This window comes from Chelonoidis abingdonii, chromosome 8 (assembly GCF_003597395.2).
Source record: "Chelonoidis abingdonii isolate Lonesome George chromosome 8, CheloAbing_2.0, whole genome shotgun sequence".
Classification (NCBI taxonomy): Eukaryota; Metazoa; Chordata; order Testudines; family Testudinidae; genus Chelonoidis; species Chelonoidis abingdonii.
In genome coordinates this window covers 88,029,707-88,050,075 of record NC_133776.1, presented here as the reverse complement: position 1 = coordinate 88,050,075, position 20,369 = coordinate 88,029,707, and the positions used below count along the sequence as shown (strand labels likewise).

At 38.0% G+C, this 20,369-nt stretch overlaps 1 long non-coding RNA gene across 2 annotated transcripts in view; it reads left to right on the top strand.

Annotated features, from left to right (window-relative positions):
• The window catches only part of LOC116829394 (uncharacterized), a 46,971-nt gene that overhangs the window by 1,487 nt on the left and 25,115 nt on the right, over positions 1-20,369 (top strand). For both annotated transcript variants that reach the window (XR_004374727.2, XR_012656439.1), the window contains exons 2-3: positions 14,602-14,687; positions 20,020-20,065. This is a non-coding gene — a long non-coding RNA (uncharacterized LOC116829394). The remainder of the gene's footprint in view (positions 1-14,601; positions 14,688-20,019; positions 20,066-20,369) is intronic.

Below are 20,369 nucleotides of genomic sequence, written 5' to 3'. Positions count from 1 at the left end.
CTTTCCCATGCACACCGCACACCCTATCCACAGGCTAATCCCGTCATGCACACAGCATACCCCACCCACAGGCTCGCCCCCCACGCACACAGCACATCCCACAGATTAACCCCCACCCATATACACATACATAGTACACACCATCTCATAGGCCCAACCCCTGCATACGCACACACTCCTACAGGCCCACCTGCTTTATAGACACCACTACCCCCCATATATGCAAAATATACACAATTCCCTAGACACTGTCCCCCCGCATACATGTATAATGAGCATTCTCCGAGATCCATCTCCTCCACACACAATGCACACTATCCCCCAGGCACATAGTCCACATACACACACTGACTGTTCCTTCAGATCCACCCTCATACACATGCAGTTTACCCAACCCCACAGGAACGCTGTCCATACAAACAGTGACCATTGCCCCAGGCACATCCCACATATTACACAACAAATTCAGTCCTCAGGAATTTCTATACCACACTAGCCTGACACACGCACCCATATACACCGAATACACCCCACCTACAGAAAACTGAGCCAGCTTTTTCAAATGCAAGGTGAAATGGGTCCCCACAACACCAAATGTGTACTACTCAGAGGCCACCAGTACTTCCAAGTAGGCCAGAGCTTAAGTGAGGGTAGAAGTGCCACAATGAATCTCAGCAATATCTTTCCTCAGCTCAGGAACTTGCTGCCTTTAAAAATGACATCATCACACCTCTGGTAAGGGAGTTTCAAGGGCACATTGGCATGGTGAAGTACTGTGATACTGGGCAGTCCTGTTTTAACATGATGTAGCTGTCTAGTGATGCTGTACTAAGAGGTATTGATATGGGTTACCTGTCTTGATGTAGTGTATCACTGTATTTACATAGTCTGATACACTTTTGATAGTGTCCCACAATTTTGCACTGTATAGCATTGCATTAATCAAATGCAGTCATTTTTAGGCACATGTCACTGTTTTGACACAATGTGGCACTTTGGACGCTGTGCTGAAGTGTACAGATGTGTTCTAGCGTGACACAATGCCATTTCATTACAGTGCAACACCCTTGTGATACACAGCATCTCCATTTTGATACACTACCCCCTATCATTTTGATGCAGTTGTCACAATTTTGAGGCAACACAGTACCAGTTTGCCATAGCACACAGGTGTCCATCCTATGGCCTGCAGGCCTTACATGGACCACCAAAGTATTTCATAAGGCCCATGGCCTGCCTCAACACAATATACTAACGAACAACTCATTAGCATTTTATTGTCCTATTTACATCATTAGAGTTTAATTATATGTTCTTTACTGGTTTTTTCCTGTTTTCTATCATTCTGATAACTTTTTATGCACTGATTTCTTTCTTTATTTTTAAATAGACAATACTGTACATAACCACCTATCTAAATGCTGTACATATGAATTACTGTACATGCGAGAATCTGGCCCTCACAAGGTTGTGCTCAGGTTTATGTGGCCTTCCTGTGTAATACGGTTGGGCGCCACTGCCATAGCACAATGACATTTTGACCCTATTTATTGCATATATTATGACATTTTGGTGCAATGTCTTCAAGCTATATGACATGGCATGTCAATAACATAACAATGAAGCTTTGACTCAGCTCCACAAAGTACTGACAAAACATGACAGTAGAATAAGTGAGAAGCAAGCACTGAGCAGATGCAAGAAGACAAGTTCTAAAAGGCAGCATTGGGGTCCTTTATCTTGGCATTTGTTTTACAATCAGGTCATGAACTGACATTTGTGTCACATAAATTTCAACTCCCTCTTCTTCCCTCTTGGCTAGATAATATGTTTCTCTGAGTTTAAACAGAGGACCAGAGATTGTCAGAGAGCTGGTTACAGCTTCCTGATTCAAAACCTTCACCCTACACCAGCTGAGAACAGTGGATCTCTTTCCCGCCCCTTACCTGCCTTCATCATGTCCTCTTACTTTTTCAATACATCCCTTTCTGGGGCGGAGGGGGCAATCAGTCAGTGTAGGAGCAGGCTGAGCCAGCTTTACACCATCCAAGAGTTGCACAATCATGCCCATAAAGTGTAATAGCCAAGAACAGAGACAATTTCAATTCCTCCTTACTATTGTGATTCAGTAATGTGGTATTTGCCTAACAGTGGAGCAGAGGCAAAAGTGTTTCCTGCTTGTTTCAAGCATTCCATAGAGTTCTGAAGTACAGACAGTTGTCATTCTCATCTTTAATATTAATTCCCAGAAAGATACTATATTAAAGTATATTTAGAGTTAAGGTTGAGCACATAACAGTAATATAAGGGTAAAAATATTCCTTCAGAATATGTTTTATCTGCTTGTTTATATCTTTTTATGATCTGCTGCAAAGATTATTTTCCTAACCCGCCACTTTGACGATGTCACCCTTCGTTTGCATCCTTCCACTGTCTCCCCCTTCTCTATTACATCAAATATAAGCTACCTTTCTTCAGTTTCAAGGCCCTTCACTGCCTAAGCCCACCCTACCAATCATCTCTCATTCATTATCAAGATGTCAACTCCTGCCTGTGATTGGCCCATGATGCCAGCCTCCTCCGCCCACCTGCATGCTTTTTCTCATGCTTGGGAGGAGCTCCCCGTAAACATCGGCACAGTTACCTCATTATCCTCCTTAAAAATCCTCCTAAATCTTTCCTTTTATGTGATACCTATAAAAAACTTGACAGTGGTTAGGCTGCTGGTGTGCTGAGACCAATTGCTGACCACTATTCTCTCCTTGTTTCTTTGTACTCTCCCATGTATCTGTCTGTATCCATCTGTTGTCTCTTGTCTCACACTTAGATTGTAAGCCCTCTGGGGCAGACACAATCTTTTTGTTCTACCAAAGCACAAGCACAGTTGGGTCCTGGTTCATGACTAGGGTTATTAGACTACTGGCTATTAAGCAAGATGATCAGGGATGCAATCCCCTGCTTTGAGTGTCCCTAAATCTCTGACTGCCAGAAGCTGGAACTGGATGACAGGGGATGGCTCACCTGATAATTGTCCAGTTCTGTTCATTCCCTCTTAAGCATCTGGTATCAGCCACTGCTGAAAGACAGGTACTGGGCTAGATGAACCAGTATGATCCAGTATGGCCATTCTTATGTTTTTATGCTAATCTTAAAATATTCAAACATGATCAGATGTGGAAATTCACATCTAAAACACACAAACAACTTTAACTCTGCCCTGTAGTGATGTCATGCATTAACCATACAATTATGATTAGTGCATAATCATATTTGTAATCTCAAATTACATTTAAAGTGATTTGTAAAGACTTATTCAATGTTTTCATTTTTTTTTCTCATGGTGTCATTATAGGATGGAGTTAAGGTTGTTTGGATGTCTGAATTGTGCAGTTCTAAATCTTAATATCTTTAGATTTCTTTTGGCATTCTGTAAATGCTGTTTGAATATGAAAAAATATTTTACAATTATTTTAATAATATATATTTAAGAGTTTGAAGCTGTGGGATAAGAAGCTCTCTCTTTTTGCGTTCTCCTCATAGCTGGTTACTGAAAGATATATGTGGGAGAAAGTAAGGAAACACTTTAAAATAAAGGATTTATGTTTTTTTGTTTGTTTATATTTTCTTTGGTCATAGACCTCTGGGCTTGTTTGACAGCAATATGACTAAGCTGTATCAGTTGGTAGCAAAGAGCACTGCATCATCAGTGTTTTCTACTTAATTTTTTCTTCTCATTATAATTCCTTAGTACTACTATATATCATTCACAATTTCTAGTATGAGTTCAGAAAAATCACATATCCATAATCTAGTCATAATTCAATCATTTTAAATCTCTTTTTTAAGCCAACGATGCTCAGGGGAGCAATTGGCTGCACACACAGTAGATGTAATAGAAATGGGCTTTTCTGACAATGTTTCTGGAACTCAGCAAGGGTAGTTGGCCCTCCCTAGACCCTAGGTCCTCCTTATTTATGTATGGATATTGGGGAGCATTGAAGTTAGTTTGATAACTAAGTTACATTCGCATACCCTCACTCATATTAGCAGAAATAACAACAAGTTTTGTTTGTCTTCAGATAGATATTGTTTGGGGCCTTGGGTACATAAAGCTATAAAGTTTGTGGTGGTGAGGGTATGCCAGGGCTCGTGGTTTCAGCCCTTCAGGGCATACCAGGGCTCAGGGCTTCTTCACTGCGGAGCATGCCAGAGCTCAGGGCTCCAGGCTTCATCCACGGGGCCCCATCAATCCCCTGAAACCAGCTCATAGCTCCCCAGAGGACCACAGACCCCTAGCTGAGAACCAACAGCATTAGGCTGGAATCAAGGTTTGAAAATAATTACTGGAGCTCAGCTCTGGCTGAATTTAAGCCCTGATTTCTAGACATACTGGGATGAGATTTAATTTCAGTACATTGGAAGCTACCAATGCAATATTACTATGGGAATTTTCACAAATTATTGTATGGTTTATATGTCAATGTTTTTTCATCTGTCCATCCTATTTCCACTGGCTATTAGTCTGGAATGCAGCTTTGTCCTCCTTCAACCATAAAGGTCTACTAGTCACGACTCACTCTCCAACTCTTAATTTTTACTTCTGTAAGATCAAACTGACCTAAGTTGGAGATGGTGAAAAGCTACACTATCCCACGAAGAGCTCTGGGAAGAATTATGCCTGGTGTGCAGTGGGACGGCTGAGGCTGCAGTACCCTAAAACAATGGTGCAACTTTGTTTCATGCAATGCAGCCAGGCTGTTCTCCAGTTAGTGCAAAGGGAAGTTAGGGTCCCCTGTTTATCCTCTTTGCAGTGCACTATGAGAGCAGTTCCTGCAGTTCCTTGAGCGCAGGTGCTGCAGTTATGGTTGCCTTTGTGTTGCAGTAATGACAGTTTTTTGCACTTTTTACATCCCAATTTTACCTGCATAAGTGTTTATCATAAAATGTCCAGAAATTTGGAATCATGATTTTTAGTGTCATTTTCCATAGCTGGTCATCACTTCTACAAAATAGTGTAATTAAGAAATCACTGGTTGTCAGAAATTTCACATTGATCCAAAATGCAGAGCCATTTACATCATCGGCTGCAGGACAAGCGAGAGGCAAATAAAGGGGTCCTGTGGACGTCCATGATGAAATTCCACAAGAGCAGTAATATCAGCTCTTCTAAGACATGACCTGAAAACAAAGAATCTGAGAAGCTAAGATGTTGTTAAAGCTAGTAATGAGTAACAGAGTAATGCAACAGTATGCAATACTATGAGAGTTGGTGTTGAGTTTCCTTCTTTGCCATCTCCAGCCCTTATCCTCCTTATGCTCAGCTGTATGCCTGGCAGTGGGAACTACTGAAAGGCAAAAAAAGAAGCAAGTCTTTTTAAGTGTTACCACTCTGTGGTCCAAATCAAGTCTCATGAAATGTTCATACAAAAAAACAAAGGCACTCCAAATAACCGAGCAGTCTGAACTTGGGTAAGAATATTGCCGAGGTACTATATTATCTCATCGTGCCAAAATCTGGCCTTTAAATTCCACCTGCAGTTCAAGTTTTTCATTTTCTTTATGGGCAAGTTTTTACATGGGAACCTTTGGCTATGCATGTGGAAATTACTCAGCTTAAACAGGCAAATGCAGTTTACATGTGTCACAGTTGAGGACAACTGCACCTGTACATCCCCTCAGTTGTCCAGCAAGGGCACCCACTTTTAGGCTTCAAGCTCCCCATCTGTTTCCTCTCTTGAGTGGAGACATATATCCTTCTTGCTTCTGATTGGAATATTTCCAGGCGGCAAAGTTCCCTGCCCCTACTGTTCATTTCTCAGTAAAGATGTGAGAACATAGAGGCCTAGAACTGAGGTCTTGGGATGGGGGCGGCGGGGGAGGAGGTGTGTGTGGCCATCAGGTGAGTGTCTTCAAAGTGTTGATAATGGAGGAAGTATATTAACATCTCCCCTCCCTGCTAGAGAAGGTACATACAATGCCACAAAAACACAGAGACAATTTAATGTTTAATACATGTCCCAAAAGTATTAATCCTAATTTGATACGGTTTAATTTAATTCAGTAAAGTATATTTTAGTTCCATCCAGTTTGTTTAGGATAATACAAGATATTGTCAGTCTGTCACAATATATGCATATCTGAGACTTTGCACACACAATAACTTGGATGGACAATACTACAGGTGCAAGTAGTTAATTTTGTTCCATGAAAATTATATTTTATAGCTATTTTGATACATTTCTAGTATTTTAGTAAACAGTTTAATAAACAACACAAAAAACAATGTAACCATTCATACAAGGTTTTAATCATGGCCAGAACTCTTCACCCCTCAGTCCCATTCTCTCATTGAAGCTCCAAAGTAGCCTGGCCTAGAAAACATCTGTACAGTTCTATTCTCAATATGGGTTTAATGAGAACCCTACAGGAAACTGAATCAGCACAAGGAACCAAAGGAAATCAAGACCATGTATAAACATATCACAGACAGGCTATTCTATTTATAGAGAAAACTGCCCATTATGTCCTGATGAAGTCAGAAAACGGGGAAATTGTGGCAATATTTAAAAAAAAAGTTGGAAGACAGAAGTAGGGAGGAAGGATGGCCTTGTGGTTAAGGCACTGGACTGAAATTCAGGAGATTGCAGTTTAATCCCTCGTTCATCATAGCCTTGCTGTGTATCCTTGGGCATATTACCTAATCTACCCTGTGCCCAGTTTCCCAACCGTAAAATGGAAATAATAATACTTCACTATCTCAAAAAAATGATTGTGAAGTGAAATCTATTAATGCCTCTGAGAGGCTAAAGTACTATTTTGGCAAACCTATCTGAGGACTTCCTTGTAGTAAATTAGCAGGACTTGTCATCTATCAAAGTTCTTTGAATATGTACTTCTCCTGTTATGAGCTAAACACTAAAATATTCTTTTCATTCAACTATTTCATTTATTTTTATTTGTGAGTATTGGACTAATAGAAACCTTCACCTTCACACCATTTGAAAATATAGGGGTTTGAATTTAAGATTGTATGAAACAAAGAGATTAAAGGTCTGAGCTTTAGAATTTCCAAATTCAACTCAGAAGGCGCTCTGGGTGCTCAGCACCTTTGAAAATCAGGTCCTAACTGTTTACTTGTTCTGTCATACAGCCTTTACCATCTTGTAATCCTATCACGTAATTGTCTACTGAAAATACTCAAATGCTTATTTTTGTACTATTTGTATAATTGGGATTAGTGCCACCATACAGCGTAAAGAACCACAAACAGTGTGTTGTTTTTCAATGGCATATGGTCAGATTTACAAAACATTTTCACACTGGATAAGGGATGAATACTAAGATTATTCTGTGTATTTGGTTTCTTATTTGCGGACATTTGCTATTAGATTTTGGGTTGTTAGTGATGGTGATCCTGAAATTATTTGGAAGTCTTGTGTGAAGTTTTATTGTGAGAAACATAAAGGTTTATTTTTGTTTAATCTGTGTCAAGTATAGATTTTTGCTGGATCTTAAAGCCAGCATGGTATACTAGGCAGGATTTAAACAACCACACTTTTATTTTAAATTTTAGTATTGTCTCTGGAGAAAACACAGGGTGGAAGGGGAGGAACAGTTTTATAAATAAATTTGAACTGAAAATGGTGCATACTACATTCCTAATTTGGGGTCAGTTTGGCAAATGCTAGTGTTCATGAACAGAAAAAACTAACAGGACTGGCTTTATACAGGCATAGCATGGTCTTCTCCACACAGGTTACTAAATGCACCTTCCTGTTGATTTCGTTTCTGATACTGGGGCTTTTCTGAACAGATATTGTTATCTATCATGGGGCCAAATCCTAAGTGTATAATTAACAAAATACCTCTATACCTCCTTCATTATCTTATTGACAGGAATTACAACTTGCTGATTGATACTGGAGGGGAAAGACCTATACCTTTTTCCGAAGAATTATCTTGAGTTTTGAGTATAGATATGGCCTCAAAATCATTTTCTCAAAACAATTTAAATGGAAACAGCCTCTCTCTCTGTCTCATAACTCATTCTCCACAAACAAGTGAATATCTTGTTAATGGATTATAACAACTAGAAGAGCAAGATGGGCGTACTGGCATTTTTAATTATCTGATTTTTTAAAATTTTTGACTTAATTTTGACTTTTCTTGTCCTTATTAAGATCATGGACTAGAATCTTACTTTTTTAGACTTGTGTTTCTCATAAAGGACCAAGATGGAGTAAGACATGGTCAGTTGAGCTTGGGAGTAGCCGTTACCACAGAAGAAGAGAGACTGACTCAAGAAAAAAATACTTTTGAGAAAAGAAATCCTGGCAAGGAAAATTCTCCTCAGGAAAGGAGCTGGTACTACCACCTGCTATGCTGTCTTGCAGCAGAGGCAGAGCATTCTGAGCATTTTACTGGAAAAGCAGATGATCTGGTCTTTCTGCTGCAGGGGACCTCTGACTGACAGCTCAGAACTGCCTCCAACTGCCATTCAGAGTCTACACCACCTGCTTGTAAGGATGTTGGACATTCCATCAGAAAGAGAAAATGTTTTAATTTGGGTATTATTATTAAACAAACAGAACAAAGATCCTAGAGTCACCACTGATCCTGAGTAAAGTTTCCACCTTCCTCCAGGTAGTAAGTAATTTGTACCAGCTGTGTTAGCCGAGGCATTGGGAATGCAGAGTCAAAGCTCCATTCCCTCCCCACCTCACCCCAGCCACTCCTTGCCCATATTTCCAGGCAGTGATTGTGTGGTGGCAACTCTCTCCCCCCAGGCTGTGACCCACAATGTGAGTTGCCCATGGACAAGAATTAAGGGGTGTCTTATCTCTTATTCTCCTATGCAGGTATACAGATCTTGATTTGTCCTTTAATAAATGATCCCCTTGCTTAATAGCTTATCTACTTCTTAAAGCATTGGTGGTCACTGTGGACAAAATGCTGGCTAAATTGTACTCTACTCTGCAAGGATGCCAAGGGGAAACAGAGGAGGCACAAGGAACAGCCACAATTCTTGTACTAATGGATCACAGAGTTCTCCAGGCTAACAGCTACAGCAGTGATAACCTCCTCAAGGGAAAATAGAAAGGTCAGGCCTCACTGGCCAACAGACCTGCCTCCACATATATGGCAGTGCATGCTGCACCTCTTAAAATGATGTTGCAGCAAGTGTGATTCTTTTACATTATCAAAGGTACTGTACATGACTGAGGCATAACTCCTGCAAGAGCTCCCACTGGGGCTTACAGACACAATTCAGCAAAGTGAATTTTTGCTATAGACAAGAAGCAATTAATCCTAGAGTATTTTAGCTTAGTATGCCAGGTTTTAGTTCAAAGCAAATTTTTCTGGCTGCTTTACAACTCCCTAAAAATAAAGTTTATTATGAAAATACTACAACACAGGGCACTTGTAGGTGCCAGTCTAATATAAACTTGCATTCCTTGAATTTGTCAGTAGAAATCAGTTTTTTAGTGACAATAAGCATGTGAGAAACTGTCCCACAGGAAGGGGGCCTAACAGAAACAATAGTTGTGATCATTTTTGCTGGAAACACCTAAAATATGTCTAGCTTTAGTGTATATTTCTATGATTTTTTTAGATTTTCAGTGTTCTACTAGATTTGCAAGGATTATAAAAAAAATTATTTGAGAAATATAAATCAAGACAATTGAAAACTGAATCTCTGATAAGTCAGCTTTGATTTTAATACTGCTTGGAGAAGATACTGTTGATGTGTTTTGACTGGAGATGCGTCAGAAAATACAGTCAGTTCTAGAGTTTCAAACCAGGATAATTTGTACCAATAAAAATTCAGCTTCATGCCAGTGCAGCACATCTATACACCAACATGACTACACTGGTTCAAAAATCCTCAGTGCAGACAAGAATTAAATCTATTCAACCAAGGCCCAAGCTTTTTCACATTTGAGTCAATTACAACATGGTCTTCACGGGGAGCAGGATCAGGCCTGTGAGGCTATATCTACACTGCAATTAAAAACCCAGGGCCGGCCCACACCAGTTGACCTGGGCTTGTGGGGCTCGGGCTTAATGGGCTGTTTAATTGCAATGTAGATGCTTGGGTTGGGACCTGAACTCTAAGCCCTTGTGAGGTGGGATGGTCACGTATACAGCACAATTAAACAGCCCCTTAACCTGAGCCCTGCAAGTCCAAATCAGTGGCACAGGCCAGCCAAGTGTGTCTAACTGCAGTGTATACATACCCTAAGACTCCATCCTACAAGGTGCTGAGGCCTTCCAAGTCCCACTGATTTCAGTAGCATTTGAGATCACTCAGCATCACCCCTTATCAGAGTATAGTAAGCTCCTTAATATTTTGACACTATTTGCTAGATTTTTAACTTGTGCCCATGGCACTGTCAGTTTTGTTTTCAATAGTTCTGAGATGTTGCTTTATCACTTAAGAATTGAATTGTTTATCCTGGTTTGCCTCTAAATAATAGCTGAGATTTATTTATAGATCTTGATTACAAAGACAATTATTTATTATGCTTAGCATGAATGATTTATAAAGCTTAGCAATGTTTTCACTGTTTAGGGGAATCTGGAACAGTGGAACAAAGAAACATTGTGGTGCAGTGAAAAAAAGGATGTTTTGAATCTCTTCATTTGCCATAAACATGTTTACAAGAATAAACTTTTAAAATAAATTGTTCCAGTAATTAACTTCCTCCAACATGGGATTTTAATTTATTGACAATATCATAAATTATTGTTAGTTTTTTATTTCATTTTGAATTAAAGTATGTTTGCTTGTTGTCAGCATGTTATTCCCCCTCATTTCCCTCCAATATCTTTAATTGTTTAAAAACATCATGACCCAAAGTAGCTAAAATGAACATACATTGTCAGGTTGAATATTAAGGAAGTTTTCTGTTATTTGATTGATGATTAAGTGATAGGTTTTTCATGTATATATGATTCTAAGCCTTATACCAGGTCAACAAAGTAAATATTTTTTAAAATACATGACAATTGTGTTTTAACTGTTAAAAGTAATTCAGAATGGATGGTTACTTCTCTGACATAAAAATCTATTAGTCTTGTACAATTAATGTTGACTGAGATAATTAAAAAAGAGGTGTGTCCTTACCTGATATCAATGTTAAAACTGCTTGTTGTGTTAAATATGAATAATATTTAATATTAAATAATTGTTGATATTGACAGTTCCCCTTATTGTCACTTCCACTTCTGAAAACCACTGGAATTTGTCATTTTAGAGTTTTGGCTGTATCATCCAATTGGTGCACATGCCGGGTTTAATTCATAACAGCAAATCCATCAAATGTTTTGGTCTCATTTGCAAGTCAGAGAAATCAGGACTAGCTGAAGGCATTGCTCATAGTCTGGAATATGGGGTAGGAATTAATTGTGCCACTCCAGGAGGAGCTAAAAAAGAAATTAGATTCAGAAGCAGTCCTTTGAGTCACAATTCACTTAGGTCCTGTGTTGTAAGTGGGGAATATAGTGTGTCAGCCCATTGCCAGACACAGCACAGTCCCTCCTTTAAGTCCAGTCGGCTCTAATGGCTAGTGCGTATGGGAGCAGAGCTGTGTCTCTGCTTACTGTCCATCCCTCTCTGCCTCCACCTTTCCTACTTGCTTGTGAAGAAAAGTAATGGCCCAGTGAAGCTTTTTAGCCCAATGCCCATGGGCTTTTAGTCTGGTCAAACCTTGTGTCACTCCATGGGAGAGTGAGGGAAGCCCTTAAACCCTCAGCCTGAGACCATGTCACTGTTGAGTCCAAAATAATCAATTGTATATTATGTAATCTGAGAACTACTGTACCTGAATTAAAATCTGATTAAATAGGGCTGAGTTCATGTTCTTTTTTTCCCAAACAGGTTATATTCATTTACAAAAATGAGCCTTGTGAGAATTTCCTGTATAGTGTGAATCTAATAATGTAATTATAGAACAACAAAAAATCTGATCAGTTAATTAAACCCCACAATCGGTTCTAACAGGTTTACTCAGTAGATTTTACAGATGAACACCGATTATCTGTAAATAATTAAGTTTAAAGCATTCATTTGTTAGCATTAGATCTGCTAACATTGCAAAGGTCCATTGTTCTTAATGGCCAAGAGAGGTTAATGATTCAGGTAGTCTAGTCAGAGTCAAGTGTTTAGAATTCCTAATTTGAGAGCAACAGCAATTATAAGTGTTATGTTGTCTTCTCCTGTATTTACAACGGGGGAAAATCTAAAATGAATTGCACAATGTATTTGTAAAGTCACTCTTCCATGTTTTAATCCTTTGGGTAATTTGATTTTTAATGATATGTTTACCAAAAATTTATAGTATGCATAGTTATAATTTAAGGGATAGGTTTTGCAGCCACTACTCTAAGGCTAAATTGTGGGATTTCTTGTATAAGTAGCTGCTCACCAGCGCGAGTAAGGGTTGCACTTTGTAGTTCTAACTATGCAGTTTGAAACTGAATGATAAATGATCTCTTGCTCCTTACCCTTACATTTTTCAGAAAGAGTTTTTGCAGCTTCACACATTGTTTTCCTCCAAAATACAGACTGTTACAAAACAAGCTAGATGGTAAAGCGGAAAGAAAAAAATATGTTATAATGAGTTGAAACAACAGAGGATTATGCATCATTCAATATTTACTGCAACTGTAGCTTGAAATTCTGTTGTCAGGGACAACATTTGTTTATTCTTGTTAATCATTTATCCTTGTCAAGCTTAACTTTCCACCAGCTTTATGAACAATAAAGAGCAGAATGAGTAATAATGGATCATATTCATAATGGTCAAAGCAATCAAATATATATATTACTATTCTGACAATCATTCAAGATGGTGTTCCCTTATCATGATCTAGTAATTAGAACAGGGAAACCTTAGTTCTGTTCTGCCTCTGTCACTGACAAGCTGTTGTGACCTTGGGCAAGTCTCTTTCTGCCTAATTTTCTCCAGTTCTTATCCACATTTGTAAAACACTTTGAAATCTTGGGGAAAAGGTAATATCTGCAGTAAATGCAAACTAGTGATGGTATTATTATGATTTATTTTATATTTCATCCCTTTAATATATCAGCAGAGACTGATTCAAAGCTTTATGGAAATGGTGCTGTGCTTCAGGATAAGGTTCTGGGGGCAAAGTGATTTTTACTTTATTCCAACATTCTGGCCTCTTCTTTTAAGAAAGAAAGAAAGAAATCAAGAAAGAAAATGTGTATGTAGTAAATTATATCAGTGCAAAATCAAACACTTCCATGATTCAACAGGGGTTTTCTTGCTACTCTGCAAGGGATTATGGGGTATCTCTGCAATCTGTTTAGCAGCAGTGCTAATACTGCAAATTCTCCAGGGCAGGATTTGTCTTTTATTATCTTTGTACAGCATGTAGCATAATAGGATCCTGATCTATGAGTAGGAACCTTTTATGCTAACACAATACAAAGAATAGCTAATAATAAACAGGTGGCATAGAGGGTCAGAATCTGTCCCTGGTCCCACTTTTGTCATTCAGACGTGTTAAAAAAACACTCCCCTAAAAGACAAAAGTTTTGTCAACAACTAGCACTAGTGTGAACAATGCTTTGGCGGCAGGAGCACTCTCTTCTTCTGACAAACAGCAGCTATACTGCGCGTTTTAGCAGCACGGCTGTAGTGGCACAGCCGTGTCGCTAAAAGCTACGTAGTGTAGACATAGGCTGTTTCCTTTTCCCTGCAAAGACCATTATTGGATTTGGGAAGACAGTAGCTCCTGTCAGACTGCCTCCAAAGGTATTGTCCCCAAAGACACCACCGAGAAACTCCTGAAGACCTTGTTAAAGAGGCAGTGGAACCTACATGTGTATTGTCATCTCTATCACATGATATATACCCCATCTCCAGGCTGTTTAAAAAGGGAACACTGTACAAGATTTTAAAATCCTCTCTACCATTCCACAGTCAGGTTTTAAAATATTTCTCATGTTCCAATTTTCAGCCTCTATTGAATCTTGCAAAGTGAACCTGTCATGAATGCTAATCCCCTCAACTCTAGAGCACTGTAGAATGTGATGTGACTTTATTTTGTGCCGTGTCTTACATACAAACTGTGTCCCAAATAGTTTTACAGAGTTAAATGGTTTAGGAAAGCAGATGGTACATAGAATAATGTGAAACTGATAGAGACTGTTCCTGAACCACTCTTATTTTGTGTTTGATAATTTACTTATTGTACATTCATTTATTTGTGATTAAAAGGGACATGGAGACATGGAGAATATACAAGTTAATGCTATAAACAGGTACACAGAATGTGCTTGAAATTCTACAGACAAATGATGTATACAGGAAGCAAAACAGGAATATTAAGCTCCCATTGTTACATTGGTAGTATGTAGTTAAGCCGGTATTTGTTGCAATAAATCAGTGTGTAAACAAGTGACTGGTAGATATGCAAGAGAACCAGGACTTGATGTGGGTTCTTTATACATGAACAAGCACTTAAGATGTTTGTTATGGTTATAGTTTGTCATATTTCCCTGGAAAGCAGATTAACTTAATGTTAGTATTTTGCTATATTTAACTGTTTGTTTGTTCTTTTATATGCTAGTAATCATGCTAAAGCACCTATCGCTATAGCACAGTAAAACAGCGGAAGATGCCAAAGGAAGATGTCTTCAAGGAAAAGAAGGGAAGGTCAGTATGAAAAGATAACTTGCATGTTGTAGCAAGGGAGGACCAAAATCAGTCCTGGTGCAAATGGGAGCACCTCAGTGAGATGTTAGTGGAATTTGTTGTCATCTTATAACTCCTTATTCAGTTCTTGTCCATAGTCATTAAGTGTTTCCCATGCATCCAGAGGCCTTTAGCCCTGACCATAATGTACTTTATGGGAAAGGACCTGTCACTGTGCTCTTGACTGAGAGTCATAAGTACAGTATGTTCTAAACAACCTTCCGTCACTTCCTCCTTATAGAGCTCAAAGGTTTCTTTACCTCTTTAAGACAGTCTTTAAGAAATTCTCAAACAACATGGGTTATAGTAAAATAAGCTTTATTCAGAACTAATAGAGAACTTCAGATTTAACTCTTTCCCCTGCCCAATATAATATTAATAACATATCTAGTCTTAAACTCTACAAAATAGTTATAGATGCTTACTAGATCATTGCATTAATTATAGTGCAACAGCACATTCTTACATTTCTAGAGAACACGTACTTTCTTTTCAGCTTGTTTCTTTCATACTGTCCCTTTGCCCAGCAATGTTTCTGAGACACAGCCTCTGACTGCTTGATAGGTGTAATTCCTTACTAGTATCAAGTGGATTGTGTCATCTTCCTCTGTCCCTTGTCTCCCTGGAATCCCCCAGTTATAACGTTTAGGTTATTTTGATAGGACTCTGTGGATTTTTCCCAGAAAGGTATTCACATAAATGTAGTAGTCTGAGAGGACATGACAGTCTCCCATGAGAGGTCTATTGCATTTTTCCAAATCCATTCAGGATTGTATTTGTTGTTTTGGATAAACACGTTTGGGTTTGTTTTTTCTTCATCCCTTTTACAGTTTATGGAGTTGTTTTGTAGGTATATCCACACAATAATATCTCTCAGTTCACTTCCACGCCTTGACCTGCTAATATACTTACTCATCTTTCACATTTGGTATAAGTGGTGCAAGGTTTGTTTTAAGCAATATATACTATGCAGACCAAATAATGTTATACAGGATCAACTGTAGTTGTCATCAAGTCAACAGTAATATAGATCTCAAATATATGTGCATCCATTTTATAAAATAATAGTATAAATAGAAATAAACATAACTCTATCTTGATATTTCCATAAAGAATGCATGTTCTGTCCAATCAGAGGGAAAATCCAGCAGAAGTGTTCAATGAAAAATAGGTACAAAAAGAGATTTACTTGAAATCTAGATAAAGAATATGTAAAATTTGGCAATGTAGTTAACCTATCTGACTTTAGGGTCTGATTCTCAGTTATCCTAAGGCCCCTTTACACCACAGCGTGGAGATAGAGGCAGCACAGAAGTGCCTTAAAATGGGTGTAAATAGTGAAAATGAAAATAAGGTCCTCTACGTCCAAATCTCCAGAATCCACCAATGAGTTCTAAAGTGATTAATGTCCCACATCCTTTGCAAATATGTCTCTCTGCCAAAATGCAGTTGAACCATGCTCCATAATAGAGTACAGATTTACAATTGTCTAATATATGATGTCTATCACAGAGATAACCAGGCTAGAGCACAGAGATGTTAATTAATATTACAGTGTCATAATTTCCTGTCATTCTAAATTGCAGAGCTTACTTTGGGATTTTAGAGAAGGGTTGAACTCTCTTGGTCATCACTCTGAGGCCTTATCTTTTGAATTTCATCTTGAGACTCTCCCTTCAGAAATTTGTACTAAAGTTGTCTGTGCCACTTAGAGCTATACACAGGTACTCTGTGTCTAATGACTTGGAGCTGAGTCAGAGTCACTCAGTGTAGAAAAACAAAGTGACTAAGCTCATTGTAAAAGTGAGGCTTTACAGCTTTGTTCTGAGTCATTATGACAAACTCACTGAGTGACCAAACCTAGTGCAGAAATAAACAGTTAAACACAGCACCCAGTTTCAAAACAAACAGGTCACTCCTGATCCTTATGTCAAAATTACCTTAGTAATTATATTTAACATTAAAGTGTTGCTGATATATGCAAAAGTTTGAATTTGAAATATTTGGAACACTGAAAATCTGTGTTCCAGAAGTGAAGGGAGAATGAGGAAGGAGTGAAAACAAAAAGATTTATGACTCCTGATTATTTTGGTATACACTGAGAAGAACCATGAGATCTATTGGAAAGAGCAACATTTCTAGCCAGGATTAGAATTGCAAGAATGTTATAGCCAAGAATAAGAGACATTGGTATTTTCAAGGGACTTTGTACATCACTTGCTTATTCTGTAGCTGTTCTAGCTAGCCTTCTTAGTCTCTGGTTTTCAGGAAAACCAAATTAATCTCCAAACCAACCATTACAAAAACATTAGTAATCCTGGTTTATTCTGCAAATCTTTGTCCCACAAATATTTGGTTCTATCTCCTTATGCTGATACTTAAATATCAGAAACAAGGTGTGCAGGAATCCTTGCTAGAATAAGTTGATCTGTCACCTCTGCCATCCATGAAGTTATAGGGCCAGATCCTGTTGACAGTTGCACTAATGTAAATGAAGAGTAACTCATCTGAAGTTTACCATTTTCAAATGAGATCTGAAGTCAATTGGATTACTCCTGTTTTGGTAAAACAGTAGAATTTGGTCTTCCATGTTTTTAATCAAGCATCATAAAATATCATATAGCCATCTGAAATCTTTCCTAGGATGAATTAGCCTGTCTGGAAGACAACTTTTGCTAGAGAACAAATATTACAGGACAATAAAGAAACCTCATGTGTAACTATAAATATTTAGATATGTGTATCTCAATCTATAGATTTAGCACTTTATCAGTTGATAATATCCAGTATTTTGAAGTAATATTCATCTTCATTCCATGAGAAAATATTCTCACCATCACTATTTCTCTCCTTTATTTCTCTTCTTCCCCATCTTCCTTTCTCTTTTTCTTTCCTTGTTCTCACTTTCTGTGTTTTTCCTCCTATCTTTACTCTTCATTTCTTTCTCTGCATCAGTTCCCAGTTCTCAACTGCACATGGGCTTCCCTCTCACCTTTTCCCTAGTCAGTCTGCTAAAAATAATCTGCAATGAAGTACTTTAAATATCAATGTTAACTATCATTATTGTGCTTTAGTGAGAACACTCCAGCGAAATCAATGAAGACAAAGGGAGTTGACATCGCTGAGTATTGTTTCAGGCAGTCTGCAAACTCAAAGGCAGTACTGCATCAATTATAATTGGTTTTTGTCTTCACGGTTCTCTTCCCAGACAGGATGGACTGAAACATACGTTTGCTTTAAAATGAAAGTTTAGATCCTGTCGCATCTGAAAATGCAATACAAGATACAAAAATATATCTAGTGGGCTAGATGTTTGACACCTTTGTGTCAGAGGCTCTGCATCATTTTCACCTCGTGGAAACCAGGGACGTGTTTTTCTCAGCAAAGGTCCCACAGCTATACATCTAACTTCTGCTGAAGATCAATCTGACTCCAAGTCTTAGCACCTTCCTAGAATGATGTAAGGCTCATCTTTTTTGACAGATATTTTCAGACAACCGAGTAGACTTATCTTCTTCCCCTGCAGTTTCTACTGGTAGTGGTGGGGGTAATTTCTGCTCTAAGGTGTTGTATAGTTATGCTTTGTGGACTGCATTTAAATTGCTGGTGAATTGTTTCATAGAGCGAGCTATCCTTCGAATTTATCTATCAACCTTTCAGATGAGAAACTTTTATAAAGGCAGAGATTTGGCTGAGATTATGAATTCCTTAAAATAAGAATGTCAACAGAATATTACAGTTAAAAGAGAAAAGTAAATACTTAAAACCTTGCAACTAAGTTTTCAACATCAGCCTTAACTCCATCCCCATATTCTTATTTATACTCTTTATACATAAAAGTAAACCCCTCACATCTATCCACCACCGCTACTGTCTGTCTAATAATATGGGCCACCAGCTCCCTATTATTTTTGTCAAATTTCTGCATGCTGCTTTGTAATTTGCTACATAGGAGGTTTAAAGCAGATTCCAAAAATAAGAGGCCATTACAGATTTGTTTAAAATTAATATTGTTCACATCTTTGGTATATCGTTTACTCTCCTACCTACAGTGCATTTGCTTACATGAATACCAATTCTAAGCCAGTTAAGGACTGCATATGTCAGTCAATATATAATGACTGATAGCTAGGGTTATGATGTTTTTCTTCCTTTGTACCTGGTCAGTGGAACAATGAGAACATTAATTTTTCAATCATTACCAGGATAAATGCCTGATTATGGGATCCATAGGACATTTTGCCCTCCCCGTCTATATTGGTCTGTAAAGCACTATGCGCAGAGGAATTCTACTATTAATTACACAGGTCTCAGAATGTCTATGATCCAATAAAGTTGCATCTACTTTCACTATAAATTGACTGCTTGTTTATGAGCTAGTGTGGGACTCTTTAGGAGAAAGGCCAAAGGAAGCTATAATGTTTGTGCTACAAATTACTTGCAGGCTAGGTTAGGTTGTTTGATGTCCCAGTGCAGATTTAAATGTGATTAGTGCAGTCATTTTACATTATTGTGTGCCAAAAATCTGAAGGTTTTACTTGGCAAATAAAAAATGGAACAGGGGGTGCACATTGAAATAATAACACCCTCTGTGAATGTTGTGTCTGCTGCAATCAAAAATACTGTCATTTTTGGAGCATTCAAATGACTCTTGGAAATGCTTTTTGCAAAGACAATATGGTGTACTGGTTAGAAAGGGTGACTGAGTTCAATTCCTGGTTCTGCCACTATCACTTACCCTCTGTGAGCCTCAGTATATCTTGTTGTGAAATAAGGACAATAATATATACCTATCTGATAGAGTTTTTTCCATTTTAAAACTTTTAAAAACACTTTGAGATATGTATATTAAGGTACTATATAGATGCAAGGTGTTTTACATTGGCTAAGTATATTTTATATCTAGAATATTTAGTTTCACCAATTTTGTGAAATAAGAACTGAAAGAAATTAGCATTAAAACAAAAGCCAGATAATATTCTAAAATTACATCATTTATTCACAATATTGTTAAAATAATTATGCCTTAGACTGGTAAGTAAGTGAAGATAATAAAGGAAATTACTCCAGGCTAACAAAATTTGCATGGACAAAGCTAAAATATATATTTTATTTTGCTGCATTATGATACATTTAGCAGCTTGTTAAATCTGCAGATTTAATTGCTTCTAAGAAAAATGGTGTAGGCTCCTATTGAACATGTACTCAGCTGTATATTCTTTAAAAACAGCAAGGGATAAAGGAAAATGAAATACAGTCTTTACTTAATTCACTCCCTTTTTTACTTTGCTAGGAATGTGATGGAGGAAACCTGTCAATCAAGAAGGGAATGCTTTAGGGTGAGTGGACAGAGGAAAAGGATCTACTAATTCAGGTCTCACTGCCATACCCAGCTGGAGGGTGCACTCTCTAAGAGTATGTCTACACTATGAGATTATTCTGATTTTACATAAACCAGTTTTGTAAAACAGATTGTATAAAGTTGAGTGCACGCGGCCACACTAAGCACATTAATTCGGTGGTGTGCGTCCATGTACCGAGATTAGCGTCGATTTCTGGAGCATTGCACTGTGGGTCGCTATCCCGTAGCTATCCCATAGTTCCCGCAGTCTCCTCCGCCCATTAGAATTCTGGGTTGAGATC